Genomic DNA, 16,200 nt, shown 5'->3' with positions numbered 1-16,200 from the left:
CTGATGAAGAACATGCAGGATTGTTGCATAGGCACATACATGGCAATGTGGTTTGCTGCCTTCCTCCCATCACCTATATTTGGCATTATTCACCATGTTATCCCTCCCCAACTCCCTACGCCCCACTGTCCCTCCCCTAGTTCCCCACTGACAGACTTCAGTGTGTGACGCTCCCCTCCCTGTGTCCATGTGTTTTCATTGTTCAACACCCACCTATGAGTGAGAACATATGGTATTTGATTTTCTGTTCTTGTGTCAGTTTGCTGAGAATGATGGTTTCCAGGTTCATCCATGGCCCTAAAACAGGACACGAACTCATCATTTTTGATGGCTGCATAGTATTCCATGGATTTTCCCTGTCCATTCTATAATTGATGGGCATTTGGGTTGGTTCCAAGTCTTTGCTATCATAAACAGTGCTGCAATGAACATATGAGTGCATATGTCTTTATAAGAGGACAATCTATAATCCTTTGGATATACAACCAGTAATGGGATTGCTGGGTCAAATGGGATTTCTATTTCTAGGTCCTAGAGGAATTGCCACACTGTCTTCCACAATGGTTGAGCGAATTTACACTCTCACCAACAATGTAAAAGTGTTCCTATTTCTCCACATCCTCTCCAGCATCTGTTGTCTCCAGATTTTTTAATGATAGCCATTCTAACTGGTGTGAGTTGGTATCTCAATGTAGTTTTGATTTGCATTTCTCTAATGAAAAGTGATGATGAGCATTTTTTCATATGTTTTTCGTCCTCATATATGTCTTCTTTTGAAAAGTGTTCATATCCTTGGCCAACTTTTGAATGGGGTTGTTTGTTTTTTTCTTGTAAATCTGTTTCAGTTCTTTGTAGATTCTGGATATAAGCCCTTTGTCCGAGAGGTGGATTGCAAAATTTTTTTCCCCATTCTGGTTGTTGCCAGTTCACTCCAATAATTGTTTCTTTTGCTGTACAGAAGCTCTGGAGTTTAATTAGGTGTTTTGGCTTTTGTTGCCAGTGCTTTTGGTGTTTTAATCATGAAGTCCTTGCCTATGCCTATGTCCTGAATGGTTTTACCTAGGTTTTCTTCTAGGGTTTTTATGGTGTTAGACCATATGTTTAAGTCTTTAATCCATCTGGAGTTAATTTTAGTGTAAGGTGTCAGGAACAGGTCCAGTTTCTGCTTTCTGCACACTGCTAGCCAGTTTTCCCAACACCATTTATTAAATCCTTTCCCCATTGCTTGCTTTTGTCAGGTTGGTCAAAGATCAGATGGTTGTAGACATGTGGTGTTTCCTCTGAGGTCTCTGTTTTGTTCCATTGGTCTACATCTCTGTTTTGGTACCAGTACCATACTGTTTTGATTACTGTAGCCTTGTAGTATAGTTTGAAGTCAGGTGACGTGATGCCTCCAGCTTTGTTTTGTTTTGTTTTTTTGCTTAGAATTGACTTGGCTATGTGGGCTCTCTTTTGGTTCCATATAAAGTTTAATGTGGCTTTTTCCAGTTCTGTGAAGAAGGTCATTGGTAGTTTGATGGGGATAGTGCTGAATCTATAAATTACTTTGGGCAATATGGCCATTTTCGCAATATTGATTCTTCCTAACCATGAGCATGGAATATTTCTCCATCTGTTTGTGTCCTCTCTCATTTCATTGAGCAGTGGTTTGTAGTTCTCCTTGAAGAGGTCCTTTATATTCTTTGTTAGTTGTATTCCTAGATATTTTATTCTCTTTGTAGCAATTGTGAATGGCAGTTCATTCTTGATTTGGCTGTCTTTAAGTCTGTTATTGGTGTATAGGAACACTTGTGTTTTTGCTCATTGATTTTGTATCCTGAGACTTTGCTGAAGTTGCTTATCAGTTTCAGATTTTAGGCTGAGACAATGGAGTTGAATTGGCTATTGAAACTTGTGTATGTTTTGCAAAGTTCTCATGTGTTTTTCAGCTCCATTAATTCATTTATATACCTCACTAAGCTGTTTATTCTCATTAGCATTTCATCAATTTTTTTTCAAGGTTCTTAATTTCTTTGCATTGTGTTAGAACAGGCTCTTTTAGCTCAGAGAAGTTTGTTATTACCCACCTTCTGAAGCCTGTTTCTGTCAATTCATCAGACTTATTCTCCATCCAGCCTTGTTCCCCTGCTGGTGAGGAGTTGTGGTCCGTTGGAGGAGGAGAGGTGGTCTGATTTTGGGTGTTTTCATCCTTTTTGCACTGGTTTCTTCCCATCTTTATCTATTTGTGGTCTTTGTAATTGGTTGCTTTCAGATGAGGTCTCTGGACATCCTTTTGTTGTTGATGAAGTTATTTTTTTCTGTGTTTTAGTTTTCCTTCTAACAGTCAGGCTCCTCTGCTGTAGGACTGCTGGAGGTCCACTGCAGACCCTGCTTGCCTGGGAATCACCTGCATGGGTTATTCCACACTTGTCTAAGGTTTTTAGAGCTGTACAGGGTAAAGCATTCTGGCTTAAAATGTGGTAAAGAATGAGATCCAGGCCATGTGTCCTCATTTGGCGCTCCAAGAACCAGAAATATTCATTCAAGTTGATCCTGAATGTCTTTCATTCCTGGAAAAGCAGCAACTCCTTGGATCATTTCAACAAAGATGCAACCTACTCCCCACAAGGCAGGTGGAATATTCTGTTGAGCCTAGAAGGACATCTGGAGGGCTGTACCACAAAGTAACCACTTCATTGGAGTATGCGTGGTTCCATACGGATTCTGCTCTTGCAAGACCAAAATCTGCCAGCTCCAACTCCCCCGTGTCACTGATCAGAAGGTTCTGTGGTTTCAGGTCTCTGTGCAAAATATAAATGGAAGGCAGTCTCACAGCAACTGAAATAAAAACAACTTCACATTATCTGGATGCAGTCCGCCAGGGTGCTTGTCCATGTACTGACATAAATCAGTGTGCACATATTCAAACACAAGTGTCAGCATCTCCTTGGTATGTATGATGTCATGAAGTTGCACTATGTTAGTGTGTTTTAGTCCTTTTAACAGAGAAGCTTCCCTGATAGCTGTGAAAGGTGTCCCTTCTTCTTCTTGCAGCCTGATCACCTTCAGAGCTACCAACTTTCCATTTACCTTGCTTTTCCCTTCATATACTGTAGCGTAAGATTCTTCCCCTAGTTTTTCCAGTTTTTCGTATGGGTCAGCTTTTCCAAATTTGGGACTTGTTGGCGAACTGGGGCTGGAGTGCCGCCTAATTTTAGGTGACTCTTTGCCAGTGGAGGAGGTCTTAAAGTTAATGCAAGCATTGTTCTCAGAATGCACCTTCTTTACTTGATTAGTTGGTTTCTCAAATGGGTCAAAAGTGCTCTGTGTCCTCTGAACTCTGACTTTTTTGTCCTCAGGAATTGTGTCCAGGGGTTTGATCACTGAGTCCATTCCCTGGCAATTCCGTTTAGACATCTTTGTGACACATATCTCATCAAAGGTGGTGTCATCTTTCTTCAAAGCAATATGGCTGAAACTCTCTGACAAAGTTCTCCACAACTTCTTCATCTTGCTGATCTTCTCAGCCAGCTGCGGCTCAATGAGGTCGCACATCTGGGTGGCACGGGGCTCAGGCAACTTCCCCAAACTGGTCCAGAGCAGAGCTCAGACAACGGCGAGGGTGCGCACTGCGGGGAAAGCAGCCCCTTCTCCTCCTCCATGTCCTCCGTGGGCCGGAAGGTGATGCTCTGGGCTGAAGAGGCGAGCTGCAAGTGAAACTCTGTGAAGAAAGAAGAAGAAGAAGAAGAAGAAGAAGAAGAAGAAGAAGAAGAAGAAGAAGAAGAAGAAGAAGAAGAAGAAGAAGAAGAAGAAGAAGAAGAAGAAGAAGAAGAAGAAGAGGGGGAGGGGGAGGGGGAGGGGGAGGGGGAGGAGAGGAGGAGGAGGAGGAGGAAGAGGAAGAAGAAGAAAGAAGAAGAAAAGAAGAAGAAGAAAAGAAGAAGAAGAAGGAAGAAGAAGAAGAAGAGGAAGAAAAGAAAGAAGAAGAAGAAGGAAGAAGAAGAACAGGAAGAAAAGAAAAGAAGAAGAAGAAGGAGAAAGAAGAAGAAGAAGAAGAAAGAAGAAGAAGAAGAAGAAGAAGAAGAAGAAGAAGAAGAAGAAGAAGAAGAAGAAGGAGGAGAAGGAGAAAGAAGAAGAAGAAGAGGAGGAAGGGGCGAGGAGCAGGCGGCAGGCTCGGTTTGTGCCTGGGCCACCGCTGGGTGGGCAAGGCGGTTTACCTGGTGCCTGGGGCGGCTGCCCTCGCCGCCACAGTGGTGGCCCGTGCAGTACCGCAGCCGCCCCATCATTCTTTTTTTAATGGATGAATAGTACTCCATTGTGTATATAAACCACATTTTTTATCCATATATGTGTTAGTTGCTTCCAAATTTTGGGTGTTGTGAAGAGAGCTGCAACAAACATGGGAGTGGAGATGTATCTTTGTTACACAGATTTCCTCTTTTGGGTATATACCCAGGAGTGGGATTGCTAGATCATGTGATAACTTTATTATTATTTTTTTGAATACCCTTCAAACTGTTCTCCACAGTAGTTATATTAACTGACATTCTCACCAACAATGTATGAGGGTTCTCTTTTCTTCATATCCTCGCTGGAATTTTTTATTGTGTGTTTTTTGGGGGAAAAAAAAGACATTTTAACTGCGGTCAGATAATATCTCATCGTAGTTGTGATTTACATTTTTCTGATGATCAATGATATTAAGCATCATTTTATAAACCTGTTTGCCATATGTATGTCTTCTTCTGAGATATGTCTATTCAGATCTTTGACCCATTTTTAACCAGTTTATTATATTTTTTTTCCTATAGAGTTGTTTGAGCTACTTATATATTCCCGTTAGTAATCCCTTGGCAGATGAGGAGTTTGAAAATATTTTCTCCCATCCTGTGAGTTGCCTTGTCATTTTGTTGGTTGTTTTCTTTGCTGCACAGAAGCTTTTTAACTTGATGTGATTCCATTTGTTCATTTTTTTCTTTGTTTGCCTGTGCTTATAGGGGATTGCTCAATATATTTTGGCCCAGACCAACGTCCTGGGGACTTTCCCCAGTGTTTTCTTGTAGTAGTTTTTCATTTTGAGGTCATAGACTTAAGTCTTTATATCTTCTTGATGAATTGACTTTTATTATTATATAATAACCTTCTTTGTCTCTTCTTAGAGGTTTTGTCTTGAAATTTATTTTGACTAATGTAAGCATAGTTACTCCTGATTTTTTTTTTTTGCTTTCCATTGGCATTAAATATAGTTTTCCATCCTTTTATTTCTAATTTCTGTGCTTCTTTATAGATAAAATATGTTTCTTATAGGCAACAGATCATTTGGTCTTATTATTTTAATTCATTCAACTACTCTTATGTTTTTTATTGCAAAGTATAGTCCATTAACATTCAATTTTATTATTAATGAATAAAAGCTTGCTCCTGCCATATTGTTATTTGTTTTCTGGTCTGCTTTTCATGCCTTCCTTCCTTCTTGTCATTTTTTTTTTTTTTGTCAAGGTGATATTCTGGTAATATTGTTTAGTTTCTTGTTTTTCATTTTTGTGTATTTTTATATTTTTTTGATTTGAGATTACCACAAGGCTTGCAAATACTATTTTATAACACTGTGTTTTTGCCGATCACAACTTATCACTAAAGAAACAATCAAACAAGCAAAAACAGTATCAGTAGTAACTCTGCACCATAACTTTGTCTGTCTGATTTTTAACTTGTTTTTATTTTTATCTTATTATACTTTCTATATCTTGAACAACTTTTGTAATTATTATTTTTATCAGGTTATCTTCTAGTCTTTCTACTTAAGTGTACTTTACACACCACAGTAATAGTATTACAATGTTCTGTGTTTTTCTGTGTACTTACTATTACCAGTGAGTTTTGTACCTTCAGATGATTTCTTATTGCTCATTAACATCATTTTGTTTTCTTTTTTTTTTTTTTTTGAGATGGAGTTTCGCTCTTGTTACCCAGGCTGGAGTGCAATGGTGCAATCTCGGCTCACCGCAACCTCCGCCTCCTGGGTTCAGGCAATTCTCCTGCCTCAGCCTCCCGAGTAGCTGGCATTTTGTTTTCTGACTGAAATACTGCCTATAGCATTTCTTGTAGGACAGATCATGTGTTAATAAAACCCCTAAGATTTTTTTTTTTTGTCTGAGAAAGTCTTTATTTTTCCTCTGTGTTTGAAGGCTATTTCTACTGGATATACTATTCTAGGGTCAGTTTTTATTTCCTTCAGCACTTTAAATATGTTATGCTACTGTCTTCTGGCCTGTAAGGTTTCCAGTGCAAAGTCTGCCACCAGAAGGGTTGCAGAGCTTCACTGTATGCTATTTGTTTTTGTTTTTCTCTTGTTTCTTTTAGGATCTTTTCTTTATCCTTGACTTTTGTCAGTTTGATTTTAAAATGGGTTGAGGTGGTCTTCTTTGGGTTATATCTTCTTGGTGTTCTATAACCTTCTTGAACTTGAATATTGGTATCCCTCTCTAGGTTTGGAAAGTTTTCTGTTGTTACTCTTTTGAATAAAGTTTCTATTTCTATTTTTTTCTCTACCTCTTCTATAAGACAAAAACTCTTAGACTTGGCCCTTTGAGGCTACTTTTTAAATTCTGTAGGCATGCTTCATTGTTTTATATTTCTTTCCCCTTTGTCTTCTCTGTGCATTTCCAAATAGCCTGTCTTCAGGATCACCAATTCTTTCTTCTGATAGGTCAATTCTGCTATTAAGTGACTCATATACATTCTTCAGTATGTCAGTTGCATTTTTCAGCTACAGAATTTCTGATTACTTCTTTTTAATTATTTCAGTGTCTTTTGGTAAATTTGTCTCATAGAATTCTGAATTCCTTCTCTGTGTTGTCTTACATTTTGGGTGGTTTCCTATTTTTAACTTTTGTCTGAAAGTTCACATATCTCTGCTTTCCCAGGATTGTTCTCTGATTCCTTATTCAGTTTTCTTGGTCAGGTCATCCTTTCCTGAATGGTCTTGATGACTGTGGATGCTTGTCTCACTGTGACCACTGAAACATTATGTACTTATTGTAGTCTTTGCCGTCTGAACTTGTTTGTACCTTTTCTTCGTGGGAAGGCTTTTCAGATATTCAAAAGAAACTGAATGTTGTGATCTAAGCCATATCTGCATTAGGGGGCAATCCAAGCCAGTAATGCTGTGGTTCTTGCAGAATCATGGAGGTACCACTGTGATGGTCTTAGATAGAATCCAAAAGAATTTTTCTGGATTATCACACAGAGACTCTGCTCTCTTCTCGTACTTTCTCTCAAACAAAAGACGTCTTTCTCTCTTTTTTTAGTCACCTGGAGATGGTGGCAGTGTGACATAAGCAACCCTATTTCCAGCACCACTAGGATTGAACTAGATCAAATCTGAAGCCAGCAGAGTACTGAGTTTTGCTCAAGACTGCTATAACCACTCCATGGCTACTGCCTATCTTCACTTAATGACTTGGGGTTCTACAATCAGCAGGTGGTAAAAGAAGCTGAGCTCATGTCCTTGCCCTAAGGGTGACAAGATATCCCAGGTCCTTGGTGGATCCAGAGATGTCCTTTGGGAGCTAGGGAATGAAGTCAAATGCTTTAGAAATATACCTGGTGTTCTATTTTACCGAAGCTGAACTGGCACTCAAATCGCAAGACTCAGTAATTCTCACTCTTCCATCCCTTTCCACAGGCAAGAAAGTCTCAACCTATGACCACCACCACCAAAGAACCATGAGGAATATTGCCAGGCTATACCACCAAAGCTCACTTAAGGCCCAAGGGCTCTTCAATTAGTTTTTGGTGAATGCTGCCTGGCCTGAGACTCACATTTCAGGGTGATGGGCCCATGTGGCCCAGCACAAGTCCAGAAATTCTTGGCTCTTGAAAAAGACCTGGAATCAGAGACTCCAATAGTCCTCTTAAGGGTCTACCATCCTATCACTGAGCTTGTACCTAACATGTTAGATGAAGTCCCTTTTACATTTCCCTCCTCTTTTATCAAGCAGAAGGAGTCTCTCCCTATAGCCACCACAGCTGGAAATGTGCTTAGCCCCTCCTGAAGCCAGCACATTTCAGAGTATCAATCAAGGCCCATGGTGTACTACCTGGGTATCACTGTTGGTTATTCAGGGCCTGAGGGCCCTTTAGTCAGCAGGTGATGGATCCTGACAGGACTGCATTCTTCCCCTCAAGGCAGTGAATTTCTTTCATTCCCAGGGTCTGTCCAGAAATGTCATCTAAAAGCTAGGTCCTGAAAAGGGCCTCATGACTCTGACTCATGCCCTAGCTTACCGTGGCTGAGCTGATCTCTAAGATGCAAGACAAAATCCTCTTCCCTCTTCCCTCTCCTATTCTCATGCAGAAGGATAACGGTTTCTTTTGTTGTCATTAAGTGTACTGCTAAGGGTTGGAATGAGTGATGCAAGCACTCCCATTAGCTGCCCTGGCTTGTGTCTCAGGATATTGCATGCCCTGACTAAGTCTGTTGACTCTGAGCCCAGTTCGGCACCAGGGCTTACCTAAGAATTGCAGTCCTTATGTCCTAGACTGACTGTCCTATTTACTTAGAACCCCAGAACCCTTTAGTCCTTGGTGGTGACAGCTGAGATGAGTGATCCCATCTGGCTAAAGCTGGTTTAATTATTTCCTACACGAACAAGTGTCAGCTGAGTTTGGCTTAATTTTGCTTTTTCCTGTGACAGGGCAGTGCTGAGTTCAATGTGATATCTCACTATTTCTGTGCTTGCTCTCTTCAGTGTACAGATTATTTATCTGTTCTATGCAGCCACTACCGAAGGATGGAAAGATGTGATTGGCATCAGTGATCAAAGACTATCTTTCCTACATTCTGTGTAAGGAGAATGCTCCCAAACCATGTTTTCCTCTATTATCAAACCACAACAATCATAAACATAGAAGAAGGCTTCTATCCCCAACACCAGTAGACATCAGCTCGTTGTCCTCTAATTCATTTCCATCACTACCTACCAAAGATAGTGTCAGATCTCACAGTAGAAGACTGCTCCTCTCCACGCACCAATTGCAAGTATGGGCCTTTAGAACTTCTGGTCGAGTGGCTTTAAATTAGAGTCCCCATGACTCCTTCTTTGGGTTGATTAATTTGCTTGAGCAGCCCACAGAACTCAGGGAAACACTTACCTATGTTTATTGGTTTATTATAAAAAATATTGCAAAAGATACACCTTTTTAACTTTACATCAAAAGTCCTAAAGGTATGATGGTGGTGGGTTGTGCCTTTACCACATCTAGCGAAATGAGGCTAACAGTGAATGCAGCTATATTGCCTGGTGGTAAAAAATAGCTCACTAATTCTGCACCTTACCCTGTCTGAATGGGAGTAAACTGAGGAGGAGCTACTTGCTAGACTAGACTACTTGCTAGACTAGAAGGAGATGTATAGGGTGAGGTATAAGAGAAGAGACATAGAGTTTCCATGTCTTCTCTGTGTGCACCACCCTCCAGGGACCTCCATGTATTCAGCTATCTGGAAGCTCCCTTAACTCTCTCTGCCCCCTTGGGGTTCTGTGGAAGCTTCACTACATCTGGATTTCTTCCTCCAGGGTATAGGGTGAGACCCTCTCATGCAAGGGTCTTAAGATCCAGAATCAGAAAGGCACAGAAACATTAGAGTGAAAGAAAGGCAGTAGGTCAGAGACCTGCCCCTGAGTTTTTTTATTTGTTTTGTTTTTGAGATGAAGTCTTTCTCTGTGGCCCAGGCTGGAGTGCAGTGGTGCAATCTCAGCTCACTGCAATCTCTGCTTCCCAGATTCAAGCAATTTTTCTGATTCAGCCACCCGTGTGCGCCACCATGCCAAGCTAATTGGTCTTGAACTTCTGACCTCAAGTGATTCACCCGTTTTGGTCCCCTAAAGTGTGCGGATTACAGGTCTGAGCCACTGCACCTGATCCTGACCCTGAGTTCGAACACACCCAGTGTTATAACAAAGATTGTACATCCATGGACATCGAGTTATTCCTTGGGGAGATATAGCCAGTTTAGCCCTGTTGCAGAGGCAGTTTGACATGGAAATTCTTATCTCGGGACACACACACAAATTTGAAGCATTTGAGCATGAAAATAAATTCTACATTAACCCAGGTTCTGCCACTGGGGCATATAATGCCTTGGAAACAAACATTATTCCATCATTTGTGTTGATGGATATCCAGGCTTCTACAGTGGTCACCTATGTGTCAGCTAATTGGAGATGATGTGAAAGTAGAATGAATCGAATACAAAAAATCTTAAAGCCAGGCCTGTCTTGATGATTTTTTTTCATTGTCCTGTTGAAATCAAGTAATTAAACATTTACAAGCCACGAAATTATATCACCTTTATAATATTTTGCAGTAAAATAAAATACCATCTTCTCTGTTAATACATAATTGCTCTAAGCTTCCTGTAAACTATAAGAATACGTTTAGTTTACAGTATGGATTCTATGAAAAAATGTCCATGACACAGTAACTGGTCACTTGTTAAGAAAAATTTATCCTTGTAAATATCTTCAAAGTTGATATTTGGAACTTTATTCCAAAAGTAGTGCATGTGGAGAAAGAATCTAAACTTTCTTGTATACACTTTTCTCTTCTCCAGTAATAAACAGTTACCTTTCATTTATAAAAAAACAAAACAAACAAAACAAACAAACAAAAAAAAAACTCTATTGTGGGAGTTACGAACCAGTAACCATGGACAAAAACCAATGTATACTATAACACCACAGGCCACCCCCTGTTTTTTTTACCATGAAACTTTTACATCAAATATATATACATTATGCAGAATTAATCAATAACAATCCAGTCCCTCATAGTGTATGAATATCTCCCAAGATGAGGTCACTCAAGTATGCAAGTATGCAAGTATCCTCTCAATCTTGTCAGGGTCCAAAAGCAGGAATGACCTTGAGAAGTATAAAACTTCACCCTTTCAGGAATCTGGGATAACTGCTCTGAGATATTATCTCTTGTTCTTAGACTCTTGATTTTTTAATGTAATATAAAATTTTCCTCAATGAAGACCCCATTTATTCATTTCTTTACTCTCAGCTACTATTTCCCCTTCTCTTCATTAATACCAAATTTTTTTCACTTTTGGAAGGGGCATTAGAATCGCCGCCATGCTTGTCTATATTGCAGGTAGCAACACAAGTCTAGCAAGTAGCTTCTCTTCAGTTCGCTCCCATTCAGACAGGGCAAAGTACAGAATTAGTGAGCTATTTTTACCACCAGGCAACATAGCTGCATTCACGGTCAGCCTCAATTTTGCTAGATGTGGTAAAGGCACAACCCACCATCATCATGCCTTTAGGAATTGTTGACATAAAGTTTAAAAACATAGTTACAGTTTTCTATTTAGAAATCATCCCTGCTGTTGCAGCACTTATATTTGCAGTCCTGGTCCTAAGATCACTGCATCAGGTAAGGGAGAAAAAAAATTTTTTTTCTGAGGTTATTTGGGAAGAAAGCAAAGAATTATATAGTCCTTAAACCAGCATACTCCTCCCTTGACAAGAACTACATGATTATATATGCATCTTCCCCATCATCTCTTCCTCAAATCAGCCAGAAAACAAAATAAAACAGAAAAGTCTAGCAGGAGCACTGCAGTCCTATTCATGTTTGGCGTAAGCACACACTACTGAAGGCATGTAAGTCAGCTCTTCATGCCTTTATCTCCTCCTGTTTTAAACAACCAATGTTTCAATTGCCTGTTCTACTTCTCTTCAAACTAGTACTCATAGGAGGATGTCTCTCTGCCCATTGTTGGACTTTATGGACTTTATTGTGCTCTTTGGTCTGAAAAAATGATGGTCAGCCATCCAAATCCACGCAATGCCTTCTGTATTTTATGGCACTCTGAGCATTTTCATTGTTCATTGGACAAGCAAAACCCTCCAGAGTCAGTGTCTATTCTTATTCTTGTCAAGACCCATTTTTAGCTCTTCAGGGCTACAAGCATCAGTCTTACTTGCCAGTTACATTCAGGGCCTTCTCACCAGAGAAATCTGCCCCATAGTAATTCGCAGTCTCTCTCTCTTGCTGAGAAATGGAAGAGTTCTTGCTGAAATTTTGTGCCTGAGAGGGTGCAAAAAGAACATGTCTAGATTCAGCCTGTCTCTGCACTGCTACAGTACCCACATATCCATTCATTTGATGGACTCAGATGGCCACCTCAGTGGAACACATGAAGATATCTGCTTGTCAATTTCAGTCACTTTCTGAACCTGGAAGAGTTTCCAGGTTGAATGGATGAAAGACTCATTTAAATTATAAAAACCAAATCACAGGCCCTTAATAAAATTTCCAGACATGACCCAGTTTACAGACCCAGAATCCCCTGAATGAAGGGAAGGTCGAGTCCCCTTGAGGAAGGATCCTGCTACACTAACAATAACTTATGCTGTTAAGCTTTCTCTCATCTTTCCACAGAGATCTCAGGCCTTTTACCAGGGTAACTGCATTGTGGAAAGGTAAATGATCAGACATTTTGGGGACTACCAGAAACTGGCTCTGAGCTGATGTTAATTCCAGGAGACCCAAAACGTCATTGTGGTCATCCAATTAAAGTAGGGGCTTTGGAGGTCAGGAAATTAATGGAGTTTTAACTCAGGTCTGACTTACAGTGGCTCCAATGGGTCCCCAGACTCATCCTGTGGTCATTTCCTCAGTGCCAGAATGCATAATTGGAATAGACATACCTAACAGCTGGCAGAACCCCCACATTGGCTCCCTGACTGGTAGAGTGAGGGCTACTATGGAGGCAAAGGCAAAATGGAAGCCATTAGAACTGCGTCTACCTAGAAAAACAGTAAATCAAGAACAGTATCACATTCCTAGAGAGATTGAGGAAATTAGTGCCACCATCGAGGAAACACACAGGGGTGGTGTTTCCCACCACATCTTTGTTCAACTGTCCCATTTGTCCTGTGCAGAAGACGGATGGATCTTGGAGTGACTGTGGATTATCATAAGCTTAACCAAGTGGTGACTCCAGTTGCACCTACTGTACCAGATGTGGTTTCATTGCTTGAGCAAATTAACACATCTGGTACCTGGTGGGCAGACATTGACTTGGCAAATGCCTTTTTCTCCATTCCTGTCCATAAGGCCCATCTGAAGCAATTTGCCATCAGCTGGTAAGGTCAGGAGTATACTTTCACTGTCTTACCTCAGGGGTACGCCAACTCTCCAGCCTTGTGCCATAATCTTGTTCACAGAGATCTTGATCATGTTTCCCTTCCACAAGATATCACACTGGTTCATTATGACATTATGCTGACTGGATCCAGTGAGCGAAAAGTAGCAAACACACAAAACTAATTGATGAGACATTTGTATAACAGAGGAAGGGAAATAAATCTAACTAGAATTTAGGGAACTTCAACCTCTGTAAAATTTCTAAAGGTTCAGTGGTGTGGAGCACGTGTAGATATTCCCTATAAGGTGAAGGATAAGTTGCTGCATTTGGCCCCTCCTACAACCAAGAAAGAGACACAATGCCTAGTGGGCCTATTTGGATTTTGGAGGCAACACATTTCTCTTTGGGGTGTGTTACTCCAGCACATTTATCAAGTTGACCAATTTTGAGTGGGGTCCAGAACAGAAGAAGGCTCTGCAACAGGTACAGGCTGCTGTGCAAGCTGCTCTGCAACTTGGGCCACATGACTCAGCAGATCTAATGGTGTTTGAGGTGTCAGTGACAGATAGGGGTGCTGTTTGGAGCCTTTGGCAGGTCTCTGTAGGTGAATCACAGTGGAGGCTTTTAGGATTTTGGAGCAAGTTCCTGCCATCTTCTGTAGATAACTACTCTCCTTTTGAGAGACAGCCTTTGGCCTGTTACCTGACTTTGGTGGAAACTGAATATTTGACTTAACTGTCCATCATGAACCGGGTGCTTTTTGACCCATATAGCCATAGAGTGGGTCGTGAACAACAGCATTCCATCATCTAATGAAGTGATGTATATATGATCAAGATTGAACAGGTCCTGAGGGCACAAGAAAGTTATATGAGGAAGTGGCTCAAATTCCCATGGTCTCCACTCCTGCCACCCTGCTTTCTCTCCCCCACCCTGCACTGATGGCCTCATGAGGAGTTTCCTATGATCAGTTAACAAAGGAAGAGAAGACTAGGGCCTACTTCACAGATGATTCTGCATGATACACAGGCACCACCTGAAAGTGGACAGCTGCAGCACTACAGGCCCTTTGTAGGACATCCCTGAAGTACAGTGGTAAAGGGAAATATTTCTACTGAGCAGAACTTTGAGCAATGGACCTGGTTGTGTACTTTACATAAAAGGAGAAATGGTCAAATGTGCAATTATATGCTGATTCATGATCTGTAGCCAAAGGTTTGGCTGGATGGTCAAGGATTTGGAAGAAGCAGGATTGAAAAACTGGGGACAGAAATTTGGGGAAGAGGTATGTGGATGGACTTCTCTGAGTGGTCAAAAACTGTGAAGATATTTGTATCCCATGTGAATACTCACTAACAGGTGACCTCAGCAAAGGAGGATTTTAATAATCAAGTGGATAGTATGACCCATTCTGTGGACACCAGTCAACCTCTTTTCCCAGCCACCCCTGTCATTACCCAATGGGCCCTTGAACAAAGTAGCCATGGTGGCAGGGTGGAGATTATGCATGGGCTCAGCAACATGGACTTTCACTCACCAAGGCTGACCTGACTACAACCATTGATGAGTGCCTAATTGCCAGCAGCAGGGACTGACACTGAGCCCTCTATATGGCACCATTTCTTGGGGTGATCAGCCAACTATTTGGTGGCAGGTTGATTATATTGGACCTCTTCCATCATGGAACGGGCAGAGGCTTATACTCACTAGAATACTTACTCCGTATATGGGTTTGTCTATCCTGCATTCAATGCTTTTAGCAAAACCACCAGCTGTGGACTCACAGAATGCCTTCTTCACTGTCTTGGTATTCCAAACAGCATTGCCTCTTACCAAGACACCTCAATTTGCAGATAAGTTAGTGCAGCAATGGGCTCATGCTCATGGAATTCACTGGTCTTACCATGTTCCCCATTATCCTGAAGCAGCTAGGTTGATAGAATGGTGGAATGGCCTTTTGAAGTCACAATTACACTGTCAACCAAGTGACAATACTTTGCAGGGTTGAGGCAAAGTTCTCCAAAAGGCCATGTATGTTCTGAATCAATGTCCAATACATGGTACTATTTGTCCCATAGCCAGGATTCACAGGTCCAGGAATCAAGTTGTGGAAGCAGAAGTGGCACCACTCACCATCACCCCTAGTGATTCACTAGCAAAATGTTTGATCCTGTTCCCTTGACATTACGTTCTACTGGTCTGGAGGTCTTAGTTCCAGAGAGAGGAATGCTGCCACCATGAGACACAGCAACTATTCCATATTCCATTAAAATGGAAGTTAAGATAGCCCCCCTGGACACTTTGGGCTCTTACTATCATTAAGCCAACAGGCTAGGAAGGGAGTTACAGTGTTGGCTAGGGTGACTGACCCAGACTAACAAGATGAAATCAGTTTACTACTTCAAAAGGGAGATAAGGAAGGGTATTCGTGGAATAAAGGTGATCCATTAGGACATCTCTTAGTATTATCATGCCCTGTGATTAAGGTTAATGGGAAACTACAACAGCTCAATCCGGGCAGGACTACAAAGGGCCCAGACTCTTCAGGAATGAAGGTTTGAGTCTCTCTCTCTCTCTCTCTCTCTCTCTCTCTCTCTCTCTCTCTCACACACACACACACACACACACATACACACACACACACACACAAAACGCTTGCTGAAGGTAAAGGGAATACAGAATGGTTAGTTGAAGAAGGTAGCAATCAGTACCAGCTAGGATCATGTGACTAGCTGCAGAAATGAGAAATGTAATTTTCATGAGTATTTCCTTCTTTTGCTAAAAACAGTTTGTGCATTTATATACTTGTACAAAAAACAGTGTTTATTTTATTTTTTCCTTTATTATGTACCATAAGAGTTATTGACTTTGTATCATCATTTAAGTGTTGTTAACTTTAGGTACTAGTATATGGGTTGGGGTTTGGTGCGTTTCCAATTGTACAAAGGATAGTTGTATTATGTTAAACATAATTGTGACCTTATTATTATCTTTATTTGAAGATTATGTATGATCTCAGGAGATGTGCATGGGTTCAAGTTGACAAGGGATGGACTTATGAT

At 40.9% G+C, this 16,200-nt stretch overlaps 2 pseudogenes across 1 annotated transcript; one reads left to right on the top strand and one right to left on the bottom strand.

The window, feature by feature from the left end:
- Positions 1-2,382: 2,382 nt before the first annotated feature.
- On the bottom strand, positions 2,383-3,602 carry LOC144581052 (cyclin-dependent kinase 14 pseudogene; annotated as a pseudogene). The gene has a single exon (XR_013531594.1). The product of XR_013531594.1 is annotated as a cyclin-dependent kinase 14 pseudogene (transcript).
- A 7,515-nt stretch (positions 3,603-11,117) lies between these two features.
- Positions 11,118-15,379, top strand: LOC144581051 (uncharacterized; annotated as a pseudogene).
- The last annotated feature ends 821 nt before the right edge of the window (positions 15,380-16,200 follow it).

Source organism: Callithrix jacchus, chromosome X (genome assembly GCF_049354715.1).
Source record: "Callithrix jacchus isolate 240 chromosome X, calJac240_pri, whole genome shotgun sequence".
Taxonomy (NCBI): domain Eukaryota; kingdom Metazoa; phylum Chordata; class Mammalia; order Primates; family Cebidae; genus Callithrix; species Callithrix jacchus.
The sequence above is the reverse complement of the archived record's forward strand: the minus strand, read 5'-3'. Positions and strand labels throughout refer to the sequence as shown.